Raw genomic sequence first — 22,933 nt, forward strand, 5'->3', positions numbered from 1 at the left:
ATCCTGATGACAGGCTGCGCCAGATGAACCGCCAGGACTCGCGCGAGCAGGAAAGCTAATTCTTAAAATGAAAGGCGCGTTGGCCGAGGGGAGAGACGAGAGGCGGCCGGTCGGGGACGGGGACAGGGACGGGGAGGTGGGACGCCACTTGCACTGGGATGGACAGCACGGGAGAGGGCAGCGTGGGGGGGGGGGCTCCTGAGACCCCGGCAGTAGTGGCTGTGAAGCAAGGAGCGGCAGGGCTCTGGGAATGGACAGCGCTTGCGTGTGGTCCCTTAACTTAGCGCTCAGGAAGCCGGTGACTTCCCGAGCGCCAAGGCTCCCCCAGCTGTCTGGACGTCGGATCTCCCTCTGCAAACACAGCTCCTGTGTGAGCGCAGCGCTGACGCCAGGATGTGCCGAGGCGTTGCGAGAGTGGCACAGTATCTCCCGGTTCTGGTGCAGGGAAGCCTTGGCTGCAGCCATGACCCCCGAGACGCCCCGGCCCCAGCCCGGAACCTGCAAGTGTGTGGCCGAGGCTCCTAGGGTGGGAGAGCAGGTGGGATGACCCAGGCAGTCACCCTGGGGCCCGGGGAGGCAGGGCGTGCTGACTGAGGCTGGCCACGAGCTGGCCGGCAGCAAGGCTCTGCCCCGAGACCCGGGGGGAACCAGCGGCTCGGCCGCCTTGATTCCGTGCAGCGAGACCCGCGTTGGCTGTCACCCAGCCCTGACTGTAAACGGGCAGCGACCCGGAGGTGTCTGGTGTGTGGATTCGGAGCAGGCCTCCCGCGGAGCCAGGGTGGGCCGGGATCCGCCCACCCTCCTGTTTCTGGCCCTCCCCGGTGGCCCAGCCTCTCTAGGTGTCCTGAGACCCCCTGGGGAGCTGGCAGGGCTGCACAGCGCACCCCGGGGCTGCCTCAGAGCCACGCTGTCGTCCCGTGGGCCTGGGTGGCTTCCCCCGGCCACAGAGCACCTGTTCTGTGGCAGGCGTGGTGGCCTCGTGTAGGAAGCCCCACATTCCTGATTCACAGATGAGAAAACTGAGATTTGGAGAAGCCGCTGGGGCCACTCTGCTGCTGCGCCCACCCCAGCACACGTAGCCCCCCAGCAGGGGCTGCACTCCTGAGAGGGGCCAGAGAAGAGCGGGGCAGTGTTGGGCTCCACGGCTGCGAGGCGCGGAGGGTCTCCCGCCCCCGGCACCCGCGTCACCGACACTGTGCACCGGGCCGGGCACTCCGGTGGTGGCACACTCGCCGCTCAGCCACAGACTGGTCCCCAAACCAGCGAGGCTGACTGGGTGTGACGGGGCGCAGGCCGAGCCTCTGGGGAGTGTCTGTGTCCAGCGTCTGTCCTCCCCTGTGGGCCAGCTCAGCCCGGGAAGCGGGAAGCCGCCTGCCCCGGAACTGACTGACCACCCAGAGCAAGAACACGACTCGGCATGGCCAGGGCAGCCTCTCGGACACCAGGTGACCTCTGGGGGGGACCATGCCCGGCTGTGACCTGGGCAGGGGGGAACCAGAACCTGCAGGGAGGCGGGAGGGGCCCATGCCCCACCGTGACCTCAGGGGTGCAGCGGGGACCACTTCCGGCCGTGCCCTGCTGGGGTGGGAACCACGCCCTGCCACGCCCAGGTCCGGAGCAGCCTTTGGTCAGCACAGCTCCTTTTGCGGTCTGTCTCCAGTGCGCGTGCGTGATTCTCAGCGGCATGGCCGCCCGGGGCATCCCCGAGCCCGGCCCGTCCCGGGTGGCACAGCTCCGAGCACTTCCGGCGGGCGCTTCCGGCGGGCACTTCCGGCGGGCGCTTCCGGCGGGCACTTCCAGCACGCGCTTCCGGCGGGCGCTTCCGGCACGCGCTTCCGGCGGGCACTTCCGGCACGCGCTTCCGGCGGAGGCCCTGGGGCGGCGCTGGACCTGTGAGGGAAGCGAGGCATGTCCGTCCCCGCCTGCCGGACGCTGCGCACGGCCGCGCTGTCTTCGCGGCGGGGCGGCCCGCACGGGCCCAGCAGCTTCCGGCGGCGCCTGACGCGTGCGGGACGGAGGGCGAGGTGCGTCGTGGCGCTGTGCCTCGGTTTCCCCACGGAGCCGTTCCCGCGCCGTGAGCCCTCGGGTGCCCCCGCCCCTCCCACGGGAGCATCCTTGCTCCGTGACGCGGGAGCCCGGGGCGCCTCCTCGGCCCGGAGCTTCTGGGGGGTGAGCGCGTCCGGGCGCTGCGGACGCCGCAGTGTCGCTGAGGCAGCTCCCGGACTGTGCGTGCACAGGGCTGTGGCGGGCGTGGCCCCGTGAGACACCCCCATGGCGGGCGTGGCCCCGTGAGACACCCCCGTGGCTGACGTGGCCCCCGTGAGACACCCCTGTGTCAGGCGTGGCCCCCGTGAGACACCCCTGTGTCAGACGTGGCCCCCGTGAGACACCCCTGTGTCAGGCGTGGCCCCCGTGAGACACCCCTGTGTCAGACGTGGCCCCCGTGAGACACCCCTGTGTCAGACGTGGCCCCCGTGAGACACCCCCGTGTCAGACGTGACCCCCGTGAGACACCCCTGTGTCAGACGTGGCCCCCGTGAGACACCCCCATGTCAGGCGTGGCCCCGTGAGACACCCCCGTGTCAGACGTCCCCGTGAGACACCCCCGTGTCAGACGTCCCCGTGAGACACCCCCGTGTCAGACGTCCCCGTGAGACACCCCCGTGTCAGGCGTGGTCCCCGTGAGACACCCCCATGGCTGATGTGGCCCCGTGAGACACCCCTGTGTCAGACGTGGCCCCCGTGAGACACCCCCGTGTCAGACATCCCCGTGAGACACCCCCGTGTCAGACGTGGTCCCTGTGGGACAGCCCTGTGGCAGACGTGGCCCCCGTGAGACACCCCCATGGCTGATGTGGCCCCGTGAGACACCCCTGTGTCAGACGTGGCCCCCGTGAGACACCCCTGTGTCAGACATCCCTGTGAGACACCCCCATGTCAGAAGTGGTCCCCGTGAGACACCCTTATGGCAGATGTGGTCCCTGTGGGACAGCCCTGTGTCAGACGTGGTCCCCGTGAGACAGCCCTGTGGCAGACGGGCTGTGGCAGACGTGGTCCCTGTGAGACACCCCCGTGTCAGACGTGGCTCTGGCTGACGTGGCTCTCTGTGGCAGATGTGACTGACCGTCATATCTGTGAAGTGCACAGTGGCCACAGGCCTGCTGCCATTTCTGTGGTGTCATTGCCTTTCTGTTCCCGAGGCCACCAGGAGCCTCCTCATCCTGGGACCCCCTCCTCCCACCTCCTCCCACCCATCGCAGACGCAGGTGCAGAGGAACAGCAGAATGAGATACAGAAGTGTCTAGCCGGGGGGCCAGACCGGAGGTGGTGACGTCCCCAGGAGTGGGCAGCCAATCAGTGGTGCCTGTTTGAGTTGTGCCGCCGTCCACACGGAGCTTTGCGTGCCGGTGTTGGGAACGTGAGTTGTGTGTGGCCAAGGCACGAGGCGGCTGAGCTGACCTCGCCCCGAGGAGCCGCAGTGTTTGTGGACTGTCACTTGCGGGGGACCGTGAGGCACACCGCGGCTCCCAGGGGAGGCCGCCCTCGAAGCAGGTGCACACCAGGTGGATTACGGTATTCGAGTGCCTGGGCAGGTGGCGGGGAAATGGGACACGCTAGAACACGCCCTTTATGCAGAGGACGGCAGTTTGGCCTACCTGGGGCCACGTGTCCCGGTGCGTCCAGGAGGCCGCTGTTGTGTGCCATTGGCACCGTCTGCCTAAGGGGTTCTCAGCCTCACTGCAAGGTGGGGAGACGGCACCCGAGGACGGCGCTACCGCCCGGGCACTGACGTGTGGTGAGCGCGGGAACAGACGTGTTCGAGAGAAGAATGCTTTCCTGGCTGAGCCTCCAGTGCCCGTTCGGGAGTTGAGTTCCAACAGACGTGTGACGGTGGAGGCACGGCAGGCAGTGTGCTGGAACATTCTCTCTGCAGTGATGTTTGCAGTGAGCTGTCGCCTGGGCAGTGGGTGGCGGATGGGGGAGGGTGCAGCGAGGGCATGGTGCGGGGGAGGGGAGTGGTGCAGCAGGGAGGCGGGGCCGAGGTGGTCAGCTACAGTGGGCTGAAAGGGCAGCTAACTTTGCTGTGGGCTTTCCTGGGAACTTGCTGAAGACCTCATGTGTGAGATTTATGTATTTGTTTGAAAGGCAGAGTGACAGGGGGAGGGAGAGATCTTCCATCCGCTGGTTTATTCCCCAAATGGCTGCAACAGCTGGGGCTGGGCCAGGGCGAAGCCCGAGCCTGGAGCTCCCACGTTGCGGGGCCCAGCCAGTGCTCAGGTGTGCTAGCAGGGAGCTGGATGTGAAGTAGAGCAGCCAGACCTTGAACTGGCGCCCACGTGGGGTCTGGTGTCGCAGTGACGTGACCTCCTGCATCACCGGCCCCCTGCCTGTTGAGTCTGTCTGTACATTTTTGTTTTAAATTTGTTGTCCGCAATGGAATGCGAGTTCTGTGGCCCCTGACGAGAGTGCAGATGTGCTGGGTCAGCAGGGGAGGGCGAGAGGTGGGGGTGGGGAGGCGAGTCCACAACCTGCAGGTGCTGCCGTGCGTCCGGTCCAAGACCCAGTTGTTTGAGGGGACAGCTGCTGGGTAGGGAGACTGGACACCTGGGTCCTCCTGAGCTCCAGCCCAGACCCCAGTGCCTGGAATCTGGAGTTGGTGCCCTTGTCTCTAGGAGTGGAGTGAGGGCAGCGCGTGCACACACACACGCACTTAGCCTCCAGCTCTCTGGGTGGTCTGGGACAGGGCTCGTGTCCCCAGGGAGCTTCCGTGCACTGCCAGCTGCAGAGGTGTCTGCGGGTCGAGTCATGTTCAGCTTCAGTGGCTGCACGCCAGCTGCCAGTGGTGGGTCACGGTGCCGCTGTCATGTTTGCGAGCGCCCACCCAGTGCTCCGCTGTGCTGTTGCGAGGCCGTGGGAGGATAAGGGCCATGAAGGATGGACACCAGCTGCCTCTCCTCTGGTGCGCGCACGTCACGGCCAGGCTTTGTTTTGCCTTGGGAGGTGTGTTTGCTGCGTAACGGATGTGCCGGGTGCTGCATGTGAGATGTTGGGGGGTAATTTTCCAGTGTGAGAGTCCTGCATTCTCTCCTGCGATGACCCTCTGTGGCCCCAAGAAACCCTACGTTACAGCAAGAAGGCAAGAAGTCCTCGTCCTGTTGCCTCAGAGAATGAAGTACGAGGCCCAGGCACTGGGCCGTGCGGCAGGGCGTGCGTCCCTGTTTACCTGGAGTCCCCTCCTCAGGCATAAGTCGGTGCTGTTGCTGTGTTTCTGAAGAGTGGGGATGTGATGTCTTAGCCCAGGGAGGGTGACTCTCGGGGCCAGCGTGAGCCTGCGATCGGCAAGTGCTCGCTCAGCGTAAGCTCAGAGGCGGCCACGCCTGCAGCGCCTCAGCCCACACACGGCCTCCTCCTGCCCTGGGCTGTACTGGATTTTGTTTTAAATTTGTTGTCCACAATGGACTCCAGATCCCAAGTGCTCCTCAGACATGACACCTGCACGTCCGGCAGCGCCAGCTCGGCCACGGCCTCTGCAGGCTCCTGCTGGGCTGCTGGCCCAGGGCAAGCCGTCCTGGTGCGTGCCCTCTCTTGGTGTGCGGGCAGGTGGTGCAAGCCCAGCCATGAGTGTGTGAGTGTTGTGAGTGTGTATGAGTGTGTGGTGAGTATTGAGCGTTGAGAGAGTGTGGGTGCTGAGTGTGTTGGGTGTGTGTCACCATTGTGTGAGTACTGAATGTATTGGGTATGTGCGTCGAGAGTGTGTGCGTCTCAGAGGCCAGCGAACGGGGTGGCAGCTGCATCCATCATGGTTCACGTGCCCTGCACCTGGGCTGGGCCTGGCTGCTCATCGGTTGGTCTTGGCACATGGTGGGCACACTCAAACCTGTGCCTCCAACTGCCCGTGCTGATGACCCAGCTGAGCCTCCTCACACATCAGATGCCCCCGTTCACCACCCCCGACCCACAGTCATGGTGACCCGAGTTGTAGGGCGGGCATGAAAATGTGGCTGTGAGTGCGTGTGTGAGCACATGCATGCATGGGTGTGTGTATGTGAGTGTGCGTGTGTGCGTGAGGATAAGTATGTGTATGTGTGAGTGTCTATGCATGCATGTGTGTGAGTGTGCATGTGTGTATGTGTGGAGTGGGTGTGTGCATGTGTGGGTATATATGCACGCATGGGTGTGTGAGTGTGCATGTGTATATGGAGTGAGTGTGTGCATGTGAGTGTATATGCATGCATGGGTGTGTGAGTGTGCATGTGTGAATGTGCACACATGGGTGTGTGAGTGCATGTGTATACATGGGATAAGTGTGTGCATGTGAGAGTATATGCACACATGGGTGTGTGAGTGTGCATGTGTATATGGAGTGAGTGTGTGCATGTGAGTGTATATACATGCATGGGTGTGTGAGCGCATAAGTATATATGTGGGGTAAGTGTGTGCATGTGTGAGTATATGCACACATGGGTGTGTGAGTGTGCATGTGTATATGGAGTGAGTGTGTGCATGTGAGTGTATATACATGCATGGGTGTGTGAGTGCATAAGTATATATGTGGGGTAAGTGTGTGCATGTGTGAGTATATGCACACATGGGTGTGTGAGTGTGCATGTGTATATGGAGTGAGTGTGTGCATGTGAGTGTATATACATGCATGGGTGTGTGAGCGCATAAGTATATATGTGGGGTAAGTGTGTGCATGTGTGAGTATATGCACACATGGGTGTGTGAGTGTGCATGTGTATATGGAGTGAGTGTGTGCATGTGAGTGTATATACATGCATGGGTGTGTGAGTGCATAAGTATATATGTGGGGTAAGTGTGTGCATGTGTGAGTATATGCACACATGGGTGTGTGAGTGTGCATGTGTATATGGAGTGAGTGTGTGCATGTGAGTGTATATACATGCATGGGTGTGTGAGCGCATAAGTATATATGTGGGGTAAGTGTGTGCATGTGTGAGTATATGCACACATGGGTGTGTGAGTGTGCATGTGTATATGGAGTGAGTGTGTGCATGTGAGTGTATATACATGCATGGGTGTGTGAGCGCATAAGTATATATGTGGGGTAAGTGTGTGCATGTGTGAGTATATGCATACATGGGTGTGTGAGTGTGCATGTGTATATATGTGTGGGGTGAGTGTGTGCATGTGTGAGTGTATATGCATACATAGATGTATGAGTGTACATGTGTGAGTGTGCATGCATGGGTGTGTGAGTGCATGTGTATATGTGTGGAGTGAGTGTGTACATGTGAGTATATGCATGCATGGGTGTGTGAGTGTGCACGTGTGAGTGTATATGTGTGGAGTGAGTGTGTACATGTGAGTATATGCATGCATGGGTGTGTGAGTGTGCACGTGTGAGTGTATATGTGTGGGGTGAGTGTGTATGTGTGTCTGTGCATGCATGGGTGTGTGAGTGTGCGTGTGTGAGTGTATATGTGTGGGGTGAGTGTGTATGTGTGAGTGTATGCATGCATGGGTGTGAGTGTGCATGTGTATATGTGTGGGGTGAGTGCACACATATGTGTGTGAGTGTTCCATGTATATATGTTGAGTGTACATTGACCATGTATGAATGTGAGTGTTGAGTGTGTTGGGTATATGTGAGTGGTGCGTGTGTGTTGGGTATGTGAGTGTGTGGTTGTGTTGTGAGTACTGTGTTTCATGTGTGATTATGTTGTATGAGTGTTGAGTGTGTTATGTGTATTTTGTATGTGAGTGAGTGTTATCTGTATGTGTGTGTGTGTAATGTGAGTGTTGTGTGAGTGTGTGAGCATTATCAGTGTGTGGGTGTGGCAGCAGCAGGCTGGCAGTCTCCTTCCCCGTGACCAGGGTCCTCCTGGGTGCTAGATAAGTTCAGGAGGGGTTTGGGCCCCTGTCACTCACCGCCCTCTCTGCAGGGAGGGCCCAGCTCTTCCCTGCTGTCCACTCTGGGCTTGCGCTGGCGGCGGAGGTGACTCATTGCCCCCCTCCCCAGCCTAGCTGCAGGAGAGGGGTGGTCCCCACCCATGACAGACTCTTGCACAGGAGGCAGGAGCCTGGGGGATGCCCTGGTGTGAGGAAGCAAACAGGACTGTGCCAAGGGACGAGGGCCCCTGAGTCGGGCAGTGCCTGGGCTGTCTGTGGCCACGGGGGCTGCAGAGGAGGAGGCAGGAGTGTAAGGGGGTGGTGATACCCATGCTGGCCACACCCGGAAGCTCCTCACCACCCAGGCACAGCGGGGATCCCCCTGCAGCCTCCAGGAAGGAGAAGCCTGTGCACCTGCCCTGAGCCCTGTGGGCCCCAGTCAGGACCGGCAGAGCACGTGTGTGCCGTGGCAGCCACTGTGACGTCGCTGCAGGGTAGCCCCGTACTGGGGATCTTGCTGGGCTCTGGGCACTGCCCCAGGGGCCTGGGACCCTCTCAACTTCAGGCCATGGGTTCCAAGTCCCTAGCTGGGTAGCAGGAAACCCTGGCCAGGGCTGAGAGGTGGGCCAGGGGCTTTGGGTAAGGGGAAGTGGAGAGGTCACAGGGGCCCCTCGGCAACAGCTCGTTTGCCCCTCATGGTCTGAGCCTAGCCTGCTATGAGCAGGTGAGATGCACCCCCAGCGCCCCTCTTGTCCCTGCCTCTCCCTTGCAGGAGGGAGGAGGGCTCAGGGTCAGACACCCGGGGTTGCATGGACCCCTGCCCTCCCTACACTTGGTGGCTGCCAGGAGCTGCCGTCTCTGCCCATGGACCGATCTGTGTTCCTAACACCCGTAAGGCCCTGGAAGTGGGCGCAGACTTTCTCTGCCTGCTGTGGGGTCTCCTGTGGGGGCTTCCTGGACCCCTGGTTTCCAGCTGCTACCCCCTGCCACTTGTGAGGACCCCGTGACTCAGGAAGGAGGCTGTGAGTGGTGGGAGACGTGGGCTGCAGGGCGATGGAGGTGGCCCACTGAGGCCTGCACGTGTCCGGCTCGTGGCTCCTTGGAGACCTTTCTCCACTTTCCCAGCTCCAGAGCACGGCTATGCCTGAGACAGGCGAGCCCTTCTCCACGTGTCCAGGCGTGGGTGGGGCCCCGCCCATGGACTCAGGTGGCCCTCAGTGTGGCTGTGAGCCTGCTGTGGGCACCTGGCCTGGCCTGTGGGCACCTGGATATTTGGCTGGTAGGGGGCACAGGGCTTAGGTGGATGCCTCCTGACAGGCGTGGGGCAGGGCCCCTGTGTGTCCTGCAGGCTCCTGGTCCCTGCCAGTCCCCAGGGCTGTCAGGACCTGGTGCTGCAGGTGCTCCAAGTGGCCCTGGCAGCGGCTATGTGGGACAGGGCTGCTTGCTGCCAGGCTGTGGCTTCCGTCGCTGCAGCACGGGGTCACGCCCTCCCTACATTCCTTCTCACTTGCTCATTTTTTAAACTCCAACCCTGGTGGTTTCCCCCATGGGGTCAGGCGGGGCCAGACGTGATTCTTTGGTCGTTTTTCAGAGATGGAAACTGAGCTCATAGAAGGAGAAGTCTTTGCTCCAAGGTCACCCCAGGCCTCCCGACACCCACATCTGGACCTCGCTACCCCTTGTCGCCAAAGGAGCAGCATTCTGGAACGTTGTCTGGGAAGGGCGGCAGCCAGGCCTGTCTTTTCTGCTGTTCCTGGAAGGGTGTGTGGAGGCCACACAATGGACCCTGTCCACAGCCCTGGCCTCGCTCGGCAGATAACTGCTCGGCATCAGCAGCAGTGTGGGGAGACGGCTCATTTTCATGGAATAGACCGAAGCCATCCAAGCGCCCCTTATCTGCAGGCTTCGGCGCCTGTCTCGTGGCAGATGCTGCTTGTCAAATCCCGTCTCCCGCCCGTCTCCCTGTGGCGGCCCCTGCCGACTTGGCTGCCCTCCCTCACCGTGCTGCCCGTCCCCACCTTTGCGAGGCTGTGCCACAGGAGGGTGTGTCTCGTGCTCCATCCCAAAGCAGCGAGAGGCCCCCACTGTCAGGTGGTCTTACCCTGACTGTGCTGGGTGCTGGGCCCCAGTCCCCAGCCCCCAGCCCGGCCTTCACCTGACATGCTTTCTGACTCCTGAGTTCCTCCTCGGAAAATGGGACAGGGAACTGCCAGTGAACCCCTGTGTGCCCCTCGCAGCCCCGCCTGCCAGCTCTTTGCTCCAGGTGCGGAGGGCTTGGCTGCCTTCGGCCTCGCTCTGTCCCTGTTGCCTTTCGCACACCTGGGACTGTGGGGCAGGGCACAGCCCTCAGCACATCGCTGGGTCTCAGACCATTCACTGATTCATGACAGTGATTACAGAATCTCCCGGTGACCATGCTGGCACCCTCGTCCGAGGACCTGCTTTGCTCTGTCCCCTCTGTGTGTATCTGGAGGCACGCCTGGGGCCAGGGCTGGTGGTGGCGGTGGCGCCCCAGCCCTCATGTCCCCCAGGGGGCCCCCACCAGTTACTTGCTCTCTGCGTGTTGGAGACAGGAGATCCGACACCAGGGACTGGAATGTGGGTTCTGAGTCTGGACAGCCCAGCAAAGGGAGATATGGGGACAAGGAGAGGGCCCTGCCGGGGCTTGGCCAGCAAGAGCTTGAGGCTGGTGCCGTGCTGCCCACTCCTTTCTGGGACTTGCAGCTCAGGAGGACCCCGCTCTGGAGCCTAAACCCCCATCTCCCTCACCAGGGGGAGCCTGCCTGTGACTGGGCCACCGTAGCTGGCACGCTGTCCAGCACCAACTCGGTGCCCTGGAAGTGAATGTGGGTTCACGGCTCTCCCCTGGGACCCCAGCGGCGTGTGTGTGCCTGTTGGGGGTGCTTCTGGGTGAGCACCGTTTGGAGAGGTTCTCACAGGGCATTACAAAATGGCGAGTGTCCGCTGAGGTCATGACTGACACGAGTGGGTTTTGGTGTGGAGGCTGCTCTCAGGGCTGGCCCCCAGCACCTGGGGCACGCATGAAGTGCCTGCGATGTCCTGTGATCTGAGTGGGCAGAGCATCACCAGGTGCTGGGGGAGTGTGGATCGTGGCGGCCCCGGCCCCAGCCCCCACCTCCAGCTGAGGGAAAGTGCCTGGAATGGCGCCCAGGAATCTGCCCTGTGGCCAGTCCCAGACGTCCGTGCTGCAGGTGGTCTTCAGACCACACAGTGAGACCCCTGCCTAGGGTGAGCAGGACGCAGTCCATGCTAGGGCGTCCTGTTTGGGGGCTTCCGGGCCCAACTTTGACGGGTTTTCTCGGGAGGGTCTGGATGCACGGGGCTCAGGGCTCAGGCTTCTGTGTGCGAGCTCAGTTGCTTGCCTTGTGGATGTGAGAGCTCAGGGTGCATCCCCGCCCCGGGGACGTCCTCACCACCGTGCAGGGCGCAGGGCGGCCGCTCTGAGCGGTCACACTGCTGTACGTGTGTTTCCAGAACCTTCTCACCCCCATCCCACACTCGCTCCCCCTCACCCCCAGGCCCCGGCTCCTTCTTGCTGTCTGCCTGACACAGATGCACTGACAGGGGCCTGGATTGGGAGCAGAGCGGCTGGGACTTGAGCTGGTACTCACGTGGGATGCCAGTATTGCAGGAGGCAGCCTAACCCGCTGTGTCACCACGCCGGCCCTGGCACTGATGTTTGATAGGGTGACAGTTCTTCAAGCAAACCAGCCCCCTCTGTACTCCCAGGGGCGTGGAAAGCAGGTCCCTGGAACCTGACGTGCTGGGTGAGAGGGACCTGTCTGAACTGCAAACCGTGGTTCCCAGGAAACCAGGCTGAGCTTGGAGGGCGCCACCACTGACTTTCATGTCACCTTAGCACCCATGTCCACGTGCTGATGACAGTGAAGCCTGGAAGTTGCTGCAGGAGACAGCATGGGCTCCTGGACAGCGGGACAAGTGGCAGATGCGACTCGATCAGCGAGTCCTGGTGCAGGGGACGTGTCCGTGGAGGGGCTGACTCCCTGTGCCAGCACGGGGCCTTCCTCTGGAGAGGGGCAGGCATCTTAGACTTCAGTGGAAAAACAGTTCTGAGAACTCAGCAAAGCCGGGATTTCATTCTAAAATGCGTTGAAAAAAAATCGCCGTTTGGCTGCGAGTCCATTCCAGCCCTGCCTTGTGCTGGCGCTCGTGTGCAGCCCTGAGCTGGGCTCCGGCACTGGAAAAATCTCCCACAGGCGTGAGCAGCCGACCGCAGGTTCCCGCTGCGCAGCATGGGCTCAGCAATGGGCAGGGCAGGGCAGTGTGGGGTCGGCCGCCCTCCCGACCAGGACCCACGCCAGAGCTCCGCCTGCCTGCTGGATACCTGTGCGGGCAGTGCCCCTGCTGCTCTGCTCCTGGCCATCGGGGCCGGCCCAGGTGCGGCGGAGGCTCACGGCCAGCTCTACACCGCTCATCCCTGAACTTGGGCTCACTGGGAAAGCGTTAACCTCCACCAGGGTCTTGTCTTCTCTCTCTCTCTCTTCCTTCCTCCCTTCTTTTCTCTTTTCTTTTTTTAATTGATAAATCTCTTCTTTCCCCTGAAAAGAGCTCGCTTTCCAAAGAAAAAGTCACTTCTGGCAACTCCCAGATCCTGACGACCCACACACAGAGCTGGCAGAGGCCGGCCCCGTGGCGATCACGATACACACCAGACTTAAACCATTTTTGTTTCCAGCAACGGTCTTGGAGCTGGGGCCAGTTCCTGTCAAGGGGATCCACTCCAAACGCCGTTCCCAGCTCGCCCTCGCGGCTGGGGCGGGCTTCAAGAAGGGGCGGGGAGAAGAGGAGTGCAGGGTGCCTGGCACGGGCTGGACAGGGCGTCACAGTCCAGCCCTTCTGCCCCCCGGGGTGAAGGAGCCGAATGCCTGAGCACACACGGGCTCCTGCCAGGGTGGGCTCTCCCCTCCATGGGGGCAGTGGAGGTGCCGGACCCCCACTCTGCACTCTCTGAGCCCCTGATGTGCAAAGCCCCAGGCTGACCTGGTTGATCCCCCTGTTCCTGCAAGGCCGGCGCCTCTGAGTCCCGTGGCTGCCTGGGGTCTGGGAGAACAAGGTGGGGGTGTGGTATTGGTGGCCTTGAGTGACGAGAGAGCGAGGTTGTCCCCGTGCCCTCTTTCTGAGTGGCAGGGATAGTTCTCCCCCATGACAGGGTGAGGTTCTCCTTGATGTTGGCTTGTGTGGGGCGAGGTCTGGGATGGAGGTCATGGCTGCCCCTGGCAAGGTTGCCAGGTGGAAGAGTTCCCTGGGCCACAGGGGCCTGGCAGGAACCTGCTCGTCCCAAATCTGGGGGCTAGAAGTCCACAGTCGCAGGGCAGGGCTGCTTCTGAGCCGCGTCCCAGCAGCTTGTACACAGCGTCTGCTCCCTGCGTCCTCACTTGGTCGCCCCACACACCTGTGCAACAATGGCCTGCTGTCTCTTCCTCTGTCCGGCTGGGACTCTGGTCCAGTCCCACCGGGCCAGGGCCCCAGCTCGTGACCTAGTCTTTACTGTGGTCACGAGGGCACTGGGCCCCTGTGTGGATTCAGAGGATACCAGGTGTCTCCCATCTGAGCGCTCCCTTCGGCATCTCCCTACACAGGGCTCCATGCTTCTCTTGGCTTTTATTGTTGTTGTTTTAAGATTTATTTATTTGCTTGAAAGAGTTACATAGAGGGAGAGACAGAGATTTCCATCTGTTGGCTTACTCCCCAGGTGGCTGCAATGGTCAGTGCTAGGCCAGGTGGAAGCCAGGAGCTTTATCCTGGTCTCCTATGTGGGCACAGGGGCCCAAGCGCTCAGGCCATCTTTGGCTGCTTTCCCAGGCTATTTGCAGGGAACTGGATGGGAAGTGGATTAGCCAGGACATGAACCAGTGCCTACGTGGGATGTGGGCATCATAGGCAGTGGCTTTACCCGCCACATCCCAGCACTGGCCCATCCACTTTTCTCTTCATCCCTGCATAAGAGGCCACAATATCACCTTGGGCCCTAGCCCAGTGAGGTATCCTGGGCAAACCAGAACAAGAGTGGCCGATGCAGTATGGTGTTGCCCAGAACGTCCTGACACACTAGGGCCCCTGTAGGAGACAAAGCCCTGGCTGGCAGGGGTGACTACGGGCTGTAGACGGAGACCCCAGGGCCCAGAGGGCCTCAGCAGAGCGGCCTCCCTCGCTCCACCCGTTCCCTCCCATCCTGTGTGGCTTCCACACCACACGGGACTGGCACCTGCTCCTCCCTGTGTGGGCTGAGCTTTTGTGCTGTGGTGGGGCTCCATGGTGAAAATGAACCCCAGGATTTAGGTGGGGGACTGCTCTCCACGATCCCCATGCTGGGGAGCACTGCCCACCTGTGCAGCCTCCCCTGGCCAGGAGTGCGATCGCTGCCCGGGTGCCTGTGCTGTCAGACGTCTGTTAAGGTGGTTGGTGTCTCGCAGCCCCTCCTGGTGTGGCTTTGCTGAGCACAGATCTGGCGCTGAGAGAAGACAGATGTGCTCTGTGTCAGTGTCTGCCGTGGGCCGAGGTGTTTTCCCAGGTGCCGGTAGCCTGTGCTACCTGGTGGAGCAGGCAACTCCTGGTCCTCTGAGGCTGGAAGCCTGGGCGCCTCTTCTGTGCCATTGCATGTGGGCATCAGCAGGGGGCCTGCGCAAGGCGCAAGGTTGCCTTAGGGGTCCAGGATGTGGCGTGGCTGATCGCTCATGGTCAGTGCGCAGTGGGTGCTGGGCCAGCACCGTCGCTGACCACTCACTGTCACCTGTTTTTTTTTTTTTTAATATTTATTTATTTGAGAGTCAGAGTTACACAGAGAGAGAAAAGAGGCATAGAAAGAGAGAGAGAGAGGTCTTCCATCCTCTGGTTCACTCCCCAGTTGGCCGCAGTGGCCAGAGCTGCACCGATCTGAAGCCATGAGCCAGGGGCTTCTTCTGGGTCTCCCACATGGGTGCAGGGGCCCAAGGACTTGGGCCATCTTCTACTGCTTTCCCAGGCCATAGCAGAGAGCTGGATCAGGAGTGGAGCAGCTGGGTCTTGAACCAGCACCCATGTGGGATGCCGGCGCTTCAGGCCAAGGCGTTAACCCACTGTGCCACAGCGCTGGCCCCTCACTGTCACCTTTTGGCTGGGGGGTTGGGAGCCAGGTGGGCTGCAGTGTGCTGGCCCTTGACAGCTGTGCCTTCACGACCTGGAGAAAGAAGGGCCTCGATCCTCCCCCAGGGCAGGTCAGCCAAGTCCAAGAGGGGAGGGGAGGAGCCCCTTGTTCCCAGCAGGGAGCGTGGGTGTGGATGCTGGGGCCCCCTGCAGGCTTCCTCCTGCCATTGTCTCACCCTCACTGAACCCTGGCACCCTGGGGAGCAGAGGTTCTGACAGATGGTCAAGCCGCTCCTGTCTGCGGCCCCAGTGCCAGGTCAGGCTGGTGTCCTGGCCTGCTGGGCGGGCTCTGTGTGACCCCAGCTTCAGCTGCACCTCATCTTCTGTGTGGGGTGCAGAGCCAGGTCCCGGCTCCTTCGGGGCTGGCCCGCCCTTTCCTTGAGGAGTACGGGTCAGGGCTGCTAGCCCAGCTGCGCTCCTCCCCACTGCGGCAGGCCTGCCACCTGGCTCAGCTCTGCCGCCTTCTGGTGCCCCTCCTAGCATTGGCATCTGGCTGCCTCCACCCTCCTCCAAGGGGCCCGGTGTGGGGAGGGCCCCCAGCCAGCCCCTGGACTTGCTGCTCCGCCTGGGTCCCGGCCCTGCCGTTCTTTGCAGCCTGCTTACCTCAGCTTCAACGGTTTTTTTAAAACCATATTTTACTTTTTGCATTTTGTGCAGCTTGCTTGTGGGCAGCCGGCCCAGGTGACAGATCCAGGACCACGACGTGAGCCAGGACAGCCCCAGCTTTGGCCCAGCTGGGACGGATGTGCAGGTAGGCAGTGTCTGTGACTGTGCTGTGACTCAGGCGTAGACACGCGAGGTTCAGATTCTCCTCAGACGCAGCGTCCTGCTCCACGAGGGCGTCGGGTGACTGTGCAGGACCTGAAGGGGCGGGTTTTCCTCCTACAGCGCACCCAGGGCCCTGGGGCTAGCTCCGGAGTCCCTGGGGCCCAGAGATGAGGAGGCTTCATCTGGCCACATGTGCCTGCAGCTGCCTGGCTCCGGGTTGGGCCAGGGACCCCGCTGCTGCCCACGTGGACGGCTGAGGCTGGTGCTCTTCGTATCTGGGGAAAGCCATGAAAATTCAGCAGTGAGACCCAAGCAGTTGCTCTGTGGTTTTAGGCTGTACCTCTCCCTCTGCTTCTGCTGACGCCCCCTGGGGAGGAGCCGAGGGCAGACGGGGGCTGCTCACTCTCTGCTGCGGCCTCTTGGTTCCTCGTCCGGTCCTCGCAGCTCCCCAGCCACATTCTCCCACGAGGACCCAGGCCCAGCGAGAAGCACACAGGGCTGCATGGTCCCTGTCAATAAGAGCTGGTTACAGCTGCTGTCACGCGGGCTCCCTGAGGCCAACCCTGTTTTTGTCTCTTGCGACCACCACCATGGTGACCCATGCTTGTTGAGTGACTGAGTGGGCAGGTGGCCAAGAAGCCCAGCCGGGCTGGAAGCAGGTGTCCCCCCAGGGCTGCCGGCCCTGCCCGCAGGCTGCACTCACTAGCGCTCCGTGGCAGCTGTGTGCAGACACAGCGTGCTGTGGATCAGGTCGGCACGTGGGTTCTGGCCTGCGTGGCTGGCAAAGGGAGCGGTGCCAGTGCCGCAGGCAAAGGGAGCGGTGCCAGTGCCGCAGGCTGGTGGCCGCCTCACCAGACAGAGGCCGCAGCACCGCGGAGGAGATGCAGAGTGAGGGCAGTGAGGACAAGGAGGGTGCAGGGCCCACCCTGAGGCCTCTGGCCTTGGATGCTGAGTTCACGTCCTGCCTCTGCCGCTCAGCGGGAACACACGTCGCTCTCTACCAGCTGTCTTCAGATGGCAGCTTTGCTGGGGGCTGACTTCATGTCACACAGCTCCCCCGTCACACGTGTGCAGTGGGGGGGGGGGGTGTTCTGCTCAGGTGTGGCAGGAGCCAGGCGCAGTGCAAGGGGCTGGTTGTCTTCAGAGGTGCGATGGAAGTGAGGATCTCTCTTCAGGACACCCTGGGTCTAGCAGGCAGCCAGGCCTCTTCTCTCAGAGCCCCCAGCCCTGGCCACCATCACTTCAGTTTCCAACTCTAGGGCTTTGCCTGCGAGGGACGTTTCACGCAGGAGTCAGCCCTGACATGTCCCTCTGCCCGGCCTCCTTCACCCAGCGTTGTGTTTTCGAGGTTCACCACATTGGATGTGTCAGGGCTCCACCCCGTCATGGCTCGGTCCTGTTCCACAGTATGGATGGATTACGTTCGCTTATCCGTTAATCGGTAGACGTGTAGCTTCTTTTGACTTCTTCGCTTTCATGGAAAATGCTGCCGCAAACGTTGTGCACACCTTCACGTGTGGGTGTCCTCTCGGGGTACAGCCAGGCGCAGAGCTGCAGGGTCACGTGGTGGCTCTTGGCTCACCCCTGGGGACGTGTGGGCTGTTGTCCACTGCGGCTTCCCCATTTTCCTTTCCCACCAGCAGCGGTGAGCACTCCAGTCTCTGCACGTCCTCGCCCCGTCTCGTGCCCTGGGCCCAGGCTCCTGAGTGTAGCTGGGATTGTGACTGTGGCGTGTGTGTCCCAGATGGCTGACGACACGGGGCCGGTTTGCATGCGTCTGTGGCCGTGTGTATGGCTCTGTGGAGAAATGTCTAGGCAGGTCTTTTGCTATATTTTAGTCAGGTGGTCTGTCATTCTGTGACTGAGTCGCAGGCGCTCTGTTCCATGTAGAAATTCCTAATCAGATAGGACTGGCACACGTGTGTCCTGTCACGTCCCAGGTCTGTCCTTTCCACGGAGTTTGGGATGCACGTTTCTGCTTCTGCCTTCTGCGAGGGCTCCTGGGGTTCCGCCTTACACGGGGCCTTGGCTGTGCTGTGAGTTAACGCTGCACGTGGTGTGTGGCAGGGCCGGCTCCGCTCTCTGCCATGTGGTTCTGCCAGCACTGGCTGCTGGCTGAGAGCCGAGCCTTGTGCCTGTCAGTGGTCTTGGAAGCTTAGTCAAAAGCCAGCGAGCGCGTGTCCAGGAGGTAGCACCGCCGCTTTCTTCCGTGAAGTCCGGGAAGGGTTCACTCCCTGCTGCTTCGCCGCCTCGAGGAGCTTCCTGCCCAGGCCTGCACAGGGGCGGGCTCCCGGTCCATGAGGCTCGGGCTGGGCATCGGCAGGGCCACGGCCCACAGCTGGGGCACAGGGGGAGCCGCTCCCTCCTCCCAGCCTGTCTCGTTGCCATGCCAACCGTGGTCTGGCCCAGGAACATCCCCTGGCTGGAAGGATGGAAACCGTGACTCCGTGTTCTCACTGAGCTGGCTGGTGATCTCAGGTGAGGCGCCGGGATCTGGAACAAAACGTCCTTGGTAACGGGGACGCCTGGCGCAAACAGCCCCAAACTGCGTCTGCAGAGGCCCTGCCCAGAGTTCCCACCGCTCTGTGCGCGCTGGGGCAGCCACGGCCGCAGCTCACACTCCCCAGGGGGCTCGTCCTTCCCAACGAGCCCACTGAGGCCTGGGGTATCCGTGGGGTGGGCACCGGCCCAGCGCCGTGGGCATCGCTGTGCGGCATGTGGGGGCTCCGCCTCTGTGCTCCTGCCTGCCCCCACCGGGGCTGGGGCGCTGAGCCCTCTGAGTCCCTGCCCCTGTGCGAGGAGTTTCTTTCTTGATTACGTGCCTCCCTCTTCCTGCTGCAGGCGGCCTGCTTGTGCTGAGTTCCACTTCCCAGTCACTGCACGCACAGGGGCTTCCCTGTCAGCTGCCACTCAGAGGGCAGCGGAGCCCCGCCCCCTGCCACTCAAGGCAGGCCCACGGGGTCCAGGCCTGAGGCCCCGCCCCCTCTCAGAGACCACACCGTGCAGATCCTGTCCAGGGCTGGGGCGGCACTGCGGAGGCTCTGTCGGGAAGTTTGTATGGCTCCCTGTGGGGCTGATGCAGAAATGTGTGGATCCCCTCACAGCAGCTCCAGGGACCCCCATGTTGCCTACAGTGGGGGAGGGGCTGTGCTGCCCTGGGCCCCCCAGGTTGCCTGCAGTAGGGCAGCCATCTCCCCACTCACCCTTCCTCTGAGACGCCTTCACCCCAGACTGGGGCTGGGGGTGCTGTGTCGGTGCCTGCTGCCTGTCTGTCACCGTATGTGACCACAGGTCCCAGGAGGCAGGGAGTGCCTTCCTCACAGCTGCTGGCACCAGCAGGGACACAGGGACACAGCCTGGGGCCTGCGCTGGGCATCCACGGGCCCTGTCCTCACCCGAGAGGTGGCTCCTTTTCCCGGATCAGACATGAGATTCCGGGTGGCGAGGGCCCTCTCTGAGTCCACACCTGCTGCCTGGGCCCTCCCGTGAGAGCCACAGGCTGGGGTTGAGTGTGGGCCTGAGAATGTGCATTTCCCATGGGTGCTTTGGGGTGCTGCTGTCCTGGGGCCCGGTTAGGGGCCCAGACCTAGAGTCTCGGGCTGTGTCAGACCTGGACATACCTGCCTCTGTCCAGAAGCCTGGCCTCATCCCTGCTTCCCCAGGGACTGAGCAGCCTGGCCCAGGACCACAGTAGCCAGGATGGTCCCTGAGCCCAGAAAGGGGATGGAAGAGACCGAGAACAGGGCAGCAGCTGTCTCCTCGGGGGGAGTGGGGTCCATTTCCCTCTCCCAAAAGCAGCCCTTGGCCTTCAGGAGGTAGCTGCACCCCCCCCCCCAACAGCAGGCTGCCAGGCTGGTCAGGGGTACTCAGGTCCAGGGTTTGGCCAAGGAACCTCACTTGAGCAAGTGGCCCAGGCAGAGCCACGCCAGTCTCTAGGGCTCCCTCCTGGGGAAATGCGGAACCTCCACCCCTGCCTCCCGTGGACTGAGAGGCCCACGTGTCTCAAAGGGCTGCCGTGGGGCTGAGTTGGTCTTTATGGTCCCCAAGATGCTTTGTGGTCAGTGCAGTGAACTCTAGTTGTGTCTGATGGTCCCTGTTCTCCGGGAGGGAAGTGCACGCAGCCACAGCTCAGCACTGACCTGCCCTTGTGAAATCTATCTTGGTCCCCGTTCCCTACCCCCCTCCCAGCCTGCAGCGGGCGTTGGGGCTGGCATCTTCGGGGCTCACGGCCTTCCTGCACATGGGTGCTGAGCGTGCTTCAGCCTCAGAGGGGCCGCTCTGCTCCTGGGCACCCTGCACAAGCGGGGGCCACACTACCCGGCTGCCGGCTGCCCGCACCCTCCCAAGCTGGGGTAGACGCTGTGGACATGGGCGCCTCTGGCTGCGCAGCGGGAGGAGCCCGTCTGAGCACCAGCTCCTGCTCACTGATCAGGCAAAGGTCTGTGAGGACTAAAGGCCCCAGGGCTGGGCACACCCCTCCCGGCTCCTGCGTCCTGCAGGATGAACCTCTGGATGACGTGGACACCCCTGTGTGCCCCTGCCACCACGGCTCTCAGCTCTCTCCTCCCCCTCGTCGTGAGCACCACTCCTCCTTCGAGACGTAGAACGTTCACAGCTTCGTTCCACGTCCTGCACTTGTGCCGGGTGCTTGGCCCAGAGCTGCGGTGAAGGCACTGTCCAGGAGGCTGCCACTCCCCCTCTCTGGCCTCAGTTTCCCAGGGGTGCAGGCATGGCCACTCCTCCTCTCTGGCCTCAGTTTCCGGGGGGTGCTGGCGTGTCCACTCGCCCTCTCTGGCCTCAGTTTCCCAGGGGTGCAGGCATGGCCACTCCCCCTCTCTGGCCTCAGTTTCCCGGGGGTGCAGGCATGGCCACTCCCCCTCTCTGGCCTCAGTTTCCCGGGGGTGCAGGCATGGCCACTCGTCCTCTCTGGCCTCAGTTTCCCGGGGGTGCTGGCGTGTCCACTCGTCCTCTCTGGCCTCAGTTTCCCGGGGGTGCAGGCGTGGCCACTCCCCCTCTCTGGCCTCAGTTTCCCGGGGGTGCTGGCGTGGCCACTCCCCCTCTCTGGCCTCAGTTTCCCGGGGGTGCAGGCATGGCCACTCCCCCTCTCTGGCCTCAGTTTCCCGGGGGTGCAGGCATGGCCACTCGTCCTCTCTGGCCTCAGTTTCCCGGGGGTGCAGGCATGGCCACTCGTCCTCTCTGGCCTCAGTTTCCCGGGGGTGCAGGCGTGGCCACTCGCCCTCTCTGGCCTGTTTCCCGGGGGTGCAGGCGTGGCCACTCGCCCTCTCTGGCCTCAGTTTCCCGGGGATGCAGGCGTGGCCACTCGTCCTCTCTGGCCTATTTCCCGGAGGTGCAGGCGTGGCCACTCCTCCTCTCTGGCCTGTTTCCCGGGGGTGCAGGCATGGCCAAGGTGCACAGCAGAGCAGGGGATCAAGAGTGAGGAGCCCTGTGTATGTCTGTGCCGTACCTGGTTTTTAGGGGAGCTGTCTGGGCTGAGTGGTTCTCAGGGTCTCAGGCCATGACCTTGGGTTTTGTGTCCACAGGTCTCTGGAACGCTGGTACACAGGAAGCAGAGCAGGATGAGTCGGTGGACATGGACAGGTCCAGGGGGTGTGGGGGGAGGGGGGTTAAGATGAATGCGCTGCCCGAACCCCTCTTGGCTTCCTAGAGCAGTGGTCAGGCCCCTTTCCTCCAGGACAGAGAGTTTCCCATCAAACCAAGCATTTGTGCCGTGGCTCCTCCTGGGATGAGCAGTGATTCTCCCTCTTCCGGGGCTGCTCCCTGCTTCCTGCTGTGCAGTAGTGGTTCCATCGTCACAGACCCTGGTGGGCAGTGCCCAGCCCTTGTGGTCATGCCGGAGGCGAGGGTGTTACCCTGCAAGGTGGGTATCCCTCTGTACCTGGAATCCCAGGGAGCGGACGATCAGGGCTGCGACTGGCCTGCCCTGGCCCTGCAGTGGAGATGCTGCCTCTGTCTCTCCTGGCACCTGTCCGGTGGCACAGGGACTGCCAGCATGTGGGGCTCTGGTCCCAGGGCCGCCAGGCCACCAGCATATTTGCTTCTCCCTCTCTCTGGCCCAGTCTTCAGTGTGAACTCTAGCGGGGTCTCTCAGTGCCATGTGGGTGATCTCCCTGCATCCGGGGAAAGGGACCCCTGTCCATTTCTCTTTCAACCTGTCGTCGTGATGCGGTGGGAGGCCCACATTTCCTTTTATGGTCAGGCACGAGTCCTAGATGCTTTGGTTGTCAGCTGGGCGTGGCTGTTCCTCCCCACAGGGGAACGTGCAGGGTGGGTGCAGTCTGCTCATAGATTCAGAGTTGCAGCTCCGGAACTTCGTGATCTTTAACAGTGCAGGAGGCATGTGGACACCAGACTGGGGTCACGAGGCCCAAGGGGTAACTGGTCAGCCCTTTCCCTTCTCAACTCTGGGACCGGCTCAGCTCACATCTTCCTCTGGACGTGGGGTTGCAGGTGTGCCCAGAACAAGAGTGGGGACAGCTGGGCCTCCTCCTGCAGGAGGAACCTGCGTGCCTCGGTCTTCGGGCTCAGGACACATTTCTCTGCCAGTGGCCCACGGGACTCACGGAGCCACAGGCCACCAGCAGGCAGGAAATGTGAAGGCTGTTTGTTGTTCTCACATCAGGATCCGTGCTGACTCACCGGTCTAGGGCCCAGCTCCATGCTGGCTTTTGTCTGTAGTCTGCAAGTTCAGTGTTGAAGGTTCAGTGACTGACAGGCCTCGGTGGCCCAGAGCACCAGGGAGGAGACACCCTCGGGCAGAAATGGGCTGGCACTACCTGCCGAGGCTCACAGGCGCTCTCCCACCGACAGAAGCGGGGTTGTCAGATGTGCAGCTGCGCGGCAGCGATGTGTGTGGCGCGTGAATCTGCACCAACCGTAGCCCGGCCTGCTCCCTGTCCTCTGTCTGGGCCTTTGTAAATCACAGGAGCTGACGGTGGCATCAAGCTCGTTGTCAGAGACCCCGAAGGCGGGTGGTCTAGAAGCACCAGCCATTCAGTGTCGGCCAGAAACCCGCTGGCGGAGCTTGCCGAGCAGCAGGGCGCCCGCGGACGCAGGGGAGGCTGCGCAGGCCGGGGCGGGGCTGGACCTGGCGGGGGAGTTGGTGTGCACGGCTGCTGTGTCACGTGGG

At 62.1% G+C, this 22,933-nt stretch overlaps 1 protein-coding gene across 5 annotated transcripts in view; it reads left to right on the plus strand.

The window, feature by feature from the left end:
• The window catches only part of ZNF469 (zinc finger protein 469), a 211,679-nt gene that overhangs the window by 8,078 nt on the left and 180,668 nt on the right, over window positions 1-22,933 (plus strand). For 3 of the 5 annotated variants that reach the window (XM_070061899.1, XM_070061895.1, XM_070061898.1), the window contains exons 1-2: window positions 1,849-2,024; window positions 15,676-15,769. The gene's annotated coding sequence lies outside the window, so the exon portion shown is untranslated. Of the gene's footprint in view, window positions 1-1,848; window positions 2,025-15,675; window positions 15,770-22,933 lie in introns of those variants that run through there. The other 2 variants (XM_070061896.1, XM_070061897.1) reach the window with 1 other exon arrangement.

The sequence above is a fragment of the Oryctolagus cuniculus genome, chromosome 18 (genome assembly GCF_964237555.1).
Source record: "Oryctolagus cuniculus chromosome 18, mOryCun1.1, whole genome shotgun sequence".
NCBI lineage: Eukaryota > Metazoa > Chordata > Mammalia > Lagomorpha > Leporidae > Oryctolagus > Oryctolagus cuniculus.